This window comes from Plectropomus leopardus, chromosome 20 (genome assembly GCF_026936395.1).
Source record: "Plectropomus leopardus strain MGB_pleo_1.0 chromosome 20, ASM2693639v1, whole genome shotgun sequence".
NCBI classification, from domain to species: domain Eukaryota; kingdom Metazoa; phylum Chordata; class Actinopteri; order Perciformes; family Serranidae; genus Plectropomus; species Plectropomus leopardus.
In genome coordinates, this window is record NC_142195.1 from 26,719,384 (window position 1) to 26,729,341 (window position 9,958).

The window sequence follows — 9,958 nt, forward strand, 5'->3', positions numbered from 1 at the left end:
GTGCGCGTTTAAGATTTTACTGCCGCCATCGACTGAACACCGCAAACAAATTCAGTTTATGTTTAATCAATCAGGATCATAACAGTAATATGCATTAATAATCTGCCAGAGGACAAACAGTGAGAGCAACATAACTTCATCAGCAGGATCGTAACAGTACCTAAGTGTAACTAAGTACTTTTACTTAAGTATAATTTTAAGTGAGCCAAATTGTACTTTACTTGAGTTTTTTATTTTAATATGAACAAAATAAATACAATTTTCATGGATCATGGGTTCTTGTCCCTTGTTAAACAAGTACAATAAAATAAAAAAAATGGCATTAGTGGTAGCAGAGTTGTAGATAAAACTTCTCCCTTCCTTTGTCCCCCTCCTCTACCTCCATCTGTCTGTCTCCGTCTGTCTCCTTCATTAAACTTGAGGCTCCCAGACATCAGAACTCGCCAGTTTTACTGATCAGTCTGTCTCTAAACAGTATTGATCCGTCCTTATACGAGCTGCCATTGATCTGATCTGTTAGGATGATTTTACCTCATGAGATGAACACTGTAAAATATGACAAGCTCCACAAATCATTTCAGTCCATCAGACTCTGTGGACAGTGACTGTCAGAGGTGTGAAAGCAGCGCAGGAGCTTCCGATCGGTTTCGTCTGTCCTCAGAAGCAGCTGTCTTTAAAATACTACAGCCTCTAAAGGAGCTGAAAGGATCAGCCAAACTGTCCTCACTACACAAACTAAAACTGTGAGAGCTGTTACTGCACTGACTGACTTCAAGGTTGTTGCTTTCTGGAAATATTCAATAGTGCTCCAAATGAATATTAATCCGCTGCTAAAAATAGTTCCAACAAATGCACTACTGACTCTTGTTTCAGTGATGTTTGCGAGAAACCACAGTGGCCACCGACTTTGGGGAATAACAGAAATTGCCTTTAAATGAAAGTTAAGACAAAGTTAAGAAGTGAGACACATTGTTGGTTTGAGTCTTTTAATTGGAATTGTGGACAAAAACTAATATACTGAATTATTATAGTAGGGTTAGCTCTGTACAATATTCAATATTCAAACACTTGCGCAAATTTGAAATTGGAAATATAAAATACATCCAATGAAAACAATTTGGAAAAATCTCACATTTATGGCAAAAAAAGTTTTTACGCTCCCTTGAGGTGGTATTTTAGGTGATATGAAAAGGCCATATTTTGCAAAACTGCAATAGAAACACTTATTTTTTTCTTTTTTTGCTCACATGATGCACAACAAAGAGTCAAAGAGGTGCTATAAGAGCCGTTATTGCATCGCATAACTCTTCAGAAGTTGAGAGGATCATCCGAAAGTTTTGAATCCACAATTCCTCTGTGAAATTGTGGACTGTTACCTCCCAGAAATCACATGTATGTGGCCGCTTCCACATATAAGGTACTTGTCTTTCCATTATCGCTTAAATAATATGCCTAATAACGGCTAGCACGGTGGCTGTAGTAGCTCCACGTCAGCAGTGTTCACGTAATCCCTCTCCTCACAATGCTGCCAGGATGAAAGTGTCCAGATGTACAGACGGTTATATTTATTTTTAACCTGGATGGGTCAATAATGCTGCATTTTCAGAGACAAAAAACTCTATTGTCAAAGACAGGGTGAGTGCTAATTAGTTAATGTTAACTAGTGTAACATTACATCCGATTTAACCGCAACTGTCTGACATTTTAGCGAAACTAGCCACATAAAAACATATTTGCGGCCGGTGGCAGAGGCATTGTTTTGCCCTCCTGTTAGGCGTTCCCGTGAGGACGTTAAGTCACGTAAAAACTGTGAATGGCAAAAATTTTTGCTGCATATTAAAGCTCTGAATATACGATAGAGCTTCTTTAAGGTCAATGAAAGCTTGTTTTTATAATAATTAAAAAAAAGCAAACAAAAATTATAGCTCTGTGAAGTTGGAAAACTGAAACATCAAACATGAGTTTGATGTTTCTGTAATATTACATAAATGAGTATCTAAAAACATAATTAATAGAAAAAGTAACACTTTTATTCTAATAAAGATAAAAAATTATAAATCAAATACACTTCCTTTCATCAATAATTATCTTATCAATACCAAATCAGATGAGTAGTACTTGAAATATACCCTTATATTACACAATACCCTTTTATTACATAATTAAACTATTATTAAATATAGTATCATTAAATTATAATAATATATTATTAAACTATTATCAAAAACTCCCCGATACAAATTCAAGACTCATCATATATGTGCCAATGTACACGTAAAAACATGTATATCTTAATATTTACAATTCTGACCATAATATATACTACTTACTATACATTCGTATAAATAGACTGCCGTTTATTGCATACAGAAAAATAGTAGTATCTATAATAATTACATATATATGTATGTATACATACACATATACACTTATATACAAACCTACATATACACATCTATATGTGCATTTACTCTGTGCGAGTTATTTTTTACAGTGTAGGGACCTCCCAGCTCATCAGGTGGAATAAACAGGGACAGTCCGACACTCGAGGCAGAGTGACACCGCCTCTGCTCATTTCAGAAAATGTAATCTGGGATGTTTGATTACGAGATGATGAGGGAGAAAATGAGAGTAAATGTGATTGAGGGGGAGAGAGTGAGTGACACAGAGGAGAGCGGGGAGAGGAATAAACGGTGGCCGAGATGCAGCAGAGAGGAGATTAAATGATTCAGTAATTCACATTTTTAGATAGATAGATACATAGATTTCCATCAGGTATTACACCGAATCCCAAAAGAAATCTGCTCGTATTAGAAGATACAATCAATGTGAAGTTGACAAGAATACATTAAAAGTTAAATCATGTTAAATACTGCAAAATAAAACCTTTCCTTCTCCTCTGTGGTTTGCATATTTACACCTATTCATTTTTGGTTCACAGGAATAAAAAATCAAGTGTAGCTTTAGTGCAAGATTTGAATAAATAGTCCTAAATTTACATTTGATTACAGAATAGCTTAAGCCGTGATTTAAAAAACCCTTGGTGTCTGAATGTTGAATGTTTTAAGAATATTAGGACTTTTTTAGGGCTTTAGGACATTTTGTGGATTTTTGGACATTTCTAGGATTTGAGGACATTTCTAGAATTTAAGGACATTTCGAGGATTTGAGGACATTTCTATATTTTCAAGACATTTCTAGGATTTTAGGAAGTTTCTAGGATTTTAGGGCATTTCTAGTACTTTTTTGAGGATTTTAGAATTTTTCTAAGATTTTACAGTTTTTCTAAGTTTTTAGGACATTTCTTAGATTTCAGAACATTTCTAGGATTTGAGTACTTTTTCAGGATTTTAGAACATGTCTAGGATTTGAAGATGTTTCTCGGATTGTAGGACGTTTCTAGGATTTTAAGACATTTCTTGGATTTTAGGATGTTTCTAGGATTATAGGACATTTGGAGCTTAGCTAGGATCTCTATCGCCGGGTGTGGATCCTCCACTGTCAGTTTTTTTGATAAACATGCTCTATTTTGATGCAGTTTTATGCACTTTGGCGTCATATGTACCCTGAAAGCACAAAAACAATTCCCAGTGTGAATCACTTTATTTTTATTGTGAATTAGAAAATTGTTGGGGGGCCACCTGGCACCGTATCGGGGGCCATAAGTTGAGTATCACTGCCTTACCCCATGTCAACATATGTGCAGCACTGATATTAATTAGCTCAGTTTCTGATTTATCCTCCAGTGGATTCAAACCAGCAACCCTCTGCTCACCAGTCTTCCTCTGCGTCCTCTGAGGCCGAGGCAGCTCGAGGGTTAACCAGCAGAGGCTGTGGACAATGAGAAACAGACATATTAATCATCTTCAGAGGAAATGATCTGTAAAAATGACAATCAATAATCCATCCAAATATTAGCTCACACAGCCCATCACTGCTCTGACTCTCTGACTCTGGATTGTTTAATCATTGACTGCAAATCAGCGGCACTTTTTAAATGGATATCAGTTAAGAGTGTGTCTCTTTGTTAACACACACACACACACACACACACACACACACACACACACACACACACACACACACACACACACAGTGGCAGCTGCTTTGTTTCCCAGTTTAACAAGTTTAACCATTGATGTCTTGACTGTTTACCGACTGATTGTTGCTATCTCTGTCTCTTTCAGGACAGTGGCCAATGGTTGATGTATTCTGCGTCCCACTGTCGGCCCCTCGCTGAGGGTGCTTCCTCCATCTGGCGCCAAATTTTGAGATCCTTGGCGCTGGTTGTTTTGAAGATATTCGGCTTGTCCATGTGAATGTAAGTAACCAGACGTGGTTAACTTAAGTCTTCTTTTTATTAGGGACTGATCATTTTGTCAAAGAGCCATCTGATTTTGTGTTTTAGCTATTCAACCCACTCATCAAATACCGATGCTTCGTCACTGGTCTTAAGCGTCTGATACCTGTGCGCTACGGCATCCTTTAGCATATATATGAGACGCATTGATCCACGTCATTATTACAGAACAACTGATGTACTATAAAGAGAGCGAAGCAGGTCGGAGAAGACAAATGGGTCAAACATACACAGGACTTTTACTCAGAAGAACGCTGCTCTTGTCCCCTGTGAAACCAAAACTCATTTTAACTAAAACCATGTTTTTCCGCAGCCTAGTAAGTATTTCTGTTGCCTAAACCTAAAAACTATAGACCAGATGTTCTCAAAGTCCGGACTGCAAACCGGATCCGGACGAGACGGTAAGCCAATGCAGACCTTTTGTACAGGGGTCACACGGTGCGATTAAATGAGTGATTGAAAACTGCTGAATATTCATTTATAATAATAATTAAATACTTTTATTGGGTTTTAAATATAAATAACGTAATGCAAACCCTTAGGCCTACATATACAACAGACAAAACATGGCCCCGCCAGAGGATAAATGAAAATCGCTAATAAAATTAAAAAAATAATGAAAAAAGAGAGAAAATAAATAATAAGATATATAATAATATAAGTAATCTAAAATTAAGGAAAGATTGCATCCTCATGTAAGGTACCGAAGATCCCCCAACACATAGCAGGAAGGGATGAATATTAATTTTTGACCGAAACTGGTGCAAGTTAAGGCCAGAGGGGCGAAATATTTTGTATTCTCAGAATTAATGCTGCTTTTAAATGTAGTTTTGTTTACATGTTCACGAGAAGAGTCCATATAAACACCTCCCTCTTTGGTATCACCGACCTTGTGATTAAAAATTTTGACATTTTCAGAAACAGTAGAGGGCATAAACGTATATTTTTCGGTGGATGCTGTGTCCATGTATAGTCATCTTAGTCATATGTCTGAAGAAAATCTCGATATTCCCAATGGCTTCATTTTTTGGTTTTGGCAAGACCAAGACTGTGTGTGTGTGTGTGTGTGTGTGTGTGTGTGTGTGTGTGTGTGTGTGTGTGTGTGTGTGTGTGTGTGTGTGTGTGTGTGTGTGTGTGTTTTGACGGTGACATTTCTGTTTTTCTGTTTGTCTAGAGTTCTCCTCTAATCACAGTGATTGCATCGCCATAACAATCAACTCTGATTGTCCAACAAAGCTCACATAAAATTATCTTTCTAACACTGCAGAATCACTCTGTAACCTGCCCTGTGTGTGTGTGTGTGTGTGTGTGTGTGTGTTGGTCTCTGGAGTTTCAGCAGACAGGATCAGATGTAAATAAGTAATGATGACCATGCAGCTGGTGTGACTCTGTTTGTCACAACAATGTTCATTTTCACAGCTCTGTAACATTTTAAATTGTCCTCATAACAACAGAAGACAATCTCTTCTGAGCACCTGGTCAATATTTCATAAAGACTGTTGTCTTAAAGTAGATAATTATCAAAATGCGACAACACTCTGTTAAAGAAATCAAGTAAAATTAATTTAAGAATGAACGCACAGTGTCGATGGTTGTGGTAAATTTATGGAGCGAGTGCATTTTAGTCGGCAATCTACGGGAACTCATTTTTAAAAACCCGACCTCTTGTTCTCCTCTGCACCTGTTTGAATACCTATAAAATAAAATGTATTAATAATATTTTAATTACGCCAAAGGAACAGTTTTTTAATGTATCCTGCATGGTGGATGCTCTCATAGATATCACAAAACAAACTGAATGAGATGCATAAAATGCTCAATAACGGGTCTGCAGTTGACAAAAAAGAAGACTGCTGCATGAGTGTAGCTCAAACTGAAGCTATGAAATCACATCTCAAATATTAAAACATGCCCCAAAAATAAACTTAAATGAAATGAAACTAAAGGCATCAGTCAGCCGCTGCCTGCAGCCCTGCGGTGTCACAGCCTCAGTCTCAGTGTAATAAGTCAACTGCTAATTACTGAACAAGTGAGATTACAACCTGAGTGTGTTCCAGCTGCCGGCTGCTTGTCAAACATCCCTCCAGCAGAAATCAATAGGTCATCATCTCTACATATTACTACATCTCAGGAGGAGGAGGAGGAGGAGGAGGAGGAGAAATTAAAGGAAGGAATAGGAGAGGAGAAAAAGGAGGACAGGAGAGGAGAGGAATGTCATGTCTATGTTGTCGCCGTTTGCGGGGTAAAAGAACAAAATCACGTCTTTATGTTGGTGTTAATATTTGATGAAGGACCATTTGTTCATAGAAATCAGAGGAAAATGGTTCATAAATACACACACATAAGTGACAGGTGCAACATCATTCCCTAAGTGTGAACATGCAATCTGTATATCTTCTCTGGATCAGGAAAAATGCATGTTGATGTAGATGTAAGTGCACATTTTCTCCCAGTGAGCCATGACACTAGGCGGGATTCCATTACCGATTTGCACAAAACTTAAGCAATATTTTCAAAATGTCGATCGCACATAATTGTGAGATGACTCCGTTTCCACTGAGTCATGTTCTGCAACTTCTCCTCTGGCGATAACACTTTAAGAAGTATGACGATGCAGCTTTATTTCTATTGCAGCCACCACACTAGCCGTCATTATTTACAATCCAAGGCAATGTAGGCATGTTATGCAAGCAATACTATAAAGGCGAGCCCCTTATAATACGGAGCGGCCACGAATGAGGGATTTCTGGGAGCTGATAGTCCATGAGTTCACAGAGGAATTATGGATTCAAAACTTCCTGATGATCCGCTCAACTTTCTCAGAGTTATGTGATGCAGTAACAGCTCTTGTAGCTCCTGCTGCATCATGAGGGAGCCAGTTCATACTGACAAGCACAAAGACATGGCATCATGTGACCTAGAAAAGACTAAAAAGTGTTTCCATTGCAGTTTTGCAAAATATGGCTTTTTTAAATCCCCTGAAATACCACCTCATGTGAGTGTAAAAACTTTTTTGCAATAAATGGGAGTTTTTTCCAAATTGTTTCCATATTCCTTATTTTATATTTGCAATTTCAATTTGCACATTTTTAGGGTTAATGGTGAAGCAGCACGCACAATGCCCGTACCCTGAAACTGAGGCTGTTAAATGGATTTCAGCCGTCATTTGGTCTGTTTAATCCAGTTTCACCCTCTTCATTTAGTCCAACATTTTGTTCGTGTTTACTCAGAATTGGTGCAGATACGCAGGTGAATGGCATGAATGCACCACTGACCAGAAATATTTACTGTGCACCTACCTAAAAATAACCATGGCTATGTATGTGAACAACACACAGAGTCAGTCTAAAGTGCATCAATGTATCTCGCTAAACCATGATATTTTAATGCCTCCTTATGTTTTCGGGTTGTCCATCTGTATAGATGTCTGGACAACATTATGTTTGATTCTGATTTTTGAATAAGTGACAAACACTGTTATGACAGTGACATTTAACATTTAGGTAAACAAAACCCAAAGTTGCCATAACGATGCCTCAACACTACTTTTAAATTGTGCTGGTCATGGAAACTTTATTATAGGTCCTTGAAAACTCATGAAAAAGTTTTGAAATTTTTGTCCTTGAAAATATGTGGGAAACTTGCTGTTAAATTAAAAACATTGTGTGTGTAATATTAACAGTTTTATGACAATGAAGTACCACAAAATTTAGTACAGTACTTGAGTAAATGCACTTACTTTTACTGAAGTACTTACAACTGTACTCTCCACCAGTTGGAAAAAAAAGCAGTGTGTGCATGTGTGTGTGCGTGTGTGTGTACAACTACACACACACACACACACACACACACACACACACTATACACACATGCTTGTGTCAGTGTGTTTGTATATTAAAATGTATGTATTTAGTATGTACAAATGAACATGTGGCAGTAGACAAAGTGTGTGTGTGTGTGTGTGTGTGTGTGTGTGTGTGTGTGTGTGTGTGTCCTCTAACTAAATGGACGGGTCTAATCACCTCAGAGGGAGGAACCTCTTCCCCTTCCGCCGCCTCTTAACATTAACGGATATTAACGGCCCCCAACGCTCCTCCGTTTCCTACTGAGAAATGAAATACATCACTAATGGTTTATCACAAACACGGCTAATGCTTTATGCAGACCTCTTACCATTAATAAATGATGGCATGTAAAGGGTGGAGGGGTGCTGTGAGAGCCGTCGGGGGGCCTAAAGGGGGAGAGTTGGATCAGTTTCAGATATTAAACAGAAAAAAGGAGCTCTTGATTTGTATCATTTTGTGGCGATGAGGTGATTAATCTGTTTTTACCATCTGTGAGTGCTCACGGATTCACAGATTTTGTAACAAATCTGCAGGGAAAACATTTACCCCTGATTCATGGATTTTATGGAGTTTGTGACCTAATTGTACAGGGAAAAACCTCATAATTTTTCCCTTTAATGAAGTAATGCATATTCAGATTAGCTCATATCTTACTTTACTGAATCGCACTCTTAGATAATTTATGACCTCCTTCAATTATTAGAGACTGTTCTTTGCAAAAAAGGACCCCATGTCTTTTGTACAATCAATTTAATGTTTCTTGTAAAGGCCTTTGCACACTGAATCTATTTTGGCCTTAAACTTTTGCACATTTTAACAGAAATACAACCTCAAACCGCCTTTAAACAAAAAAAAAGTTCTCCATAACTGCGCTCTACCTGACCCAGCCAGAACATTTTCGTTCCAAACCCAGCCTGACCCTCGGGACTTTTCAGGACCCTTTGGGATCAGTCGGGACCAGTTGGCCTTGGGTTGAGATTGAGAACTCTGCTCAGGGGTTTGCACTGACTGAAGTCAAGTCTCTGCAGCCACATGAGCTGCCGCCGGCTTTCCTGCCTGCTAAGCAAAACCAAACTACACATCAAAACAGCCATGCTTGTTACTGACTTGCAAGTTATTCATTCCACTCTGCAAACCAGCGTTTGGTCACAAACAGCAGCCGCAAACCACTACAGCCCGAATTCTCCAACTGGCCATAAGGCCTTTTTACGCCGGGTTCACACTGGCTGTGGTAGCACTATGATGTGCTGCCCTACAGCAGTCGCCTAGTGGTTCACAACAGGAGCTCGTTTCTCTGCGCTGCTCCTTTCTTAGCTCTGTCCCTGCTTGCTTGTGTGTCTCTGGCTGTGTGCGTGTCTGTCTGTGTGTGTCTGCTAATCTCTCTCCTTCTCTGTTTAGACACACCTGACCAGCATTCTGGAGGCACTCAGTGCATATTTTATCATTTATCATGATCTCATCATTCCTGTTATATCTTAAATATTCTTTATATCGTTCATGATTGAGTTTTTAGGTGTTTTCCTGACAGATTGGCTCATGTCTTAGAGAAAAAATAGACCAGACACAGAAACTGTTGCTGCAGATTGTGAGCCTGCTGCAGAGCTCGTGGCTGCGGCACGTCCAATGAGAACAGTCTCACTGCTCAACATGGGCACCGAAATGAAGCAGCCGGCTCTCCATGGAAAATCAGCGTGCTTTGTGGTGCTTCCACATCCAGTGTGGACCCGGCATCACGTGGGACCCTGGCAGCTTG

At 38.7% G+C, this 9,958-nt stretch overlaps 1 long non-coding RNA gene across 1 annotated transcript in view; it reads left to right on the forward strand.

Moving 5' to 3' along the window:
* Positions 1-9,958, forward strand: part of LOC148186232 (uncharacterized) — a 44,372-nt gene that overhangs the window by 17,917 nt on the left and 16,497 nt on the right. The window contains exon 4 of the long non-coding RNA XR_015775193.1: positions 4,188-4,321. This is a non-coding gene — a long non-coding RNA (uncharacterized LOC148186232). The remainder of the gene's footprint in view (positions 1-4,187; positions 4,322-9,958) is intronic.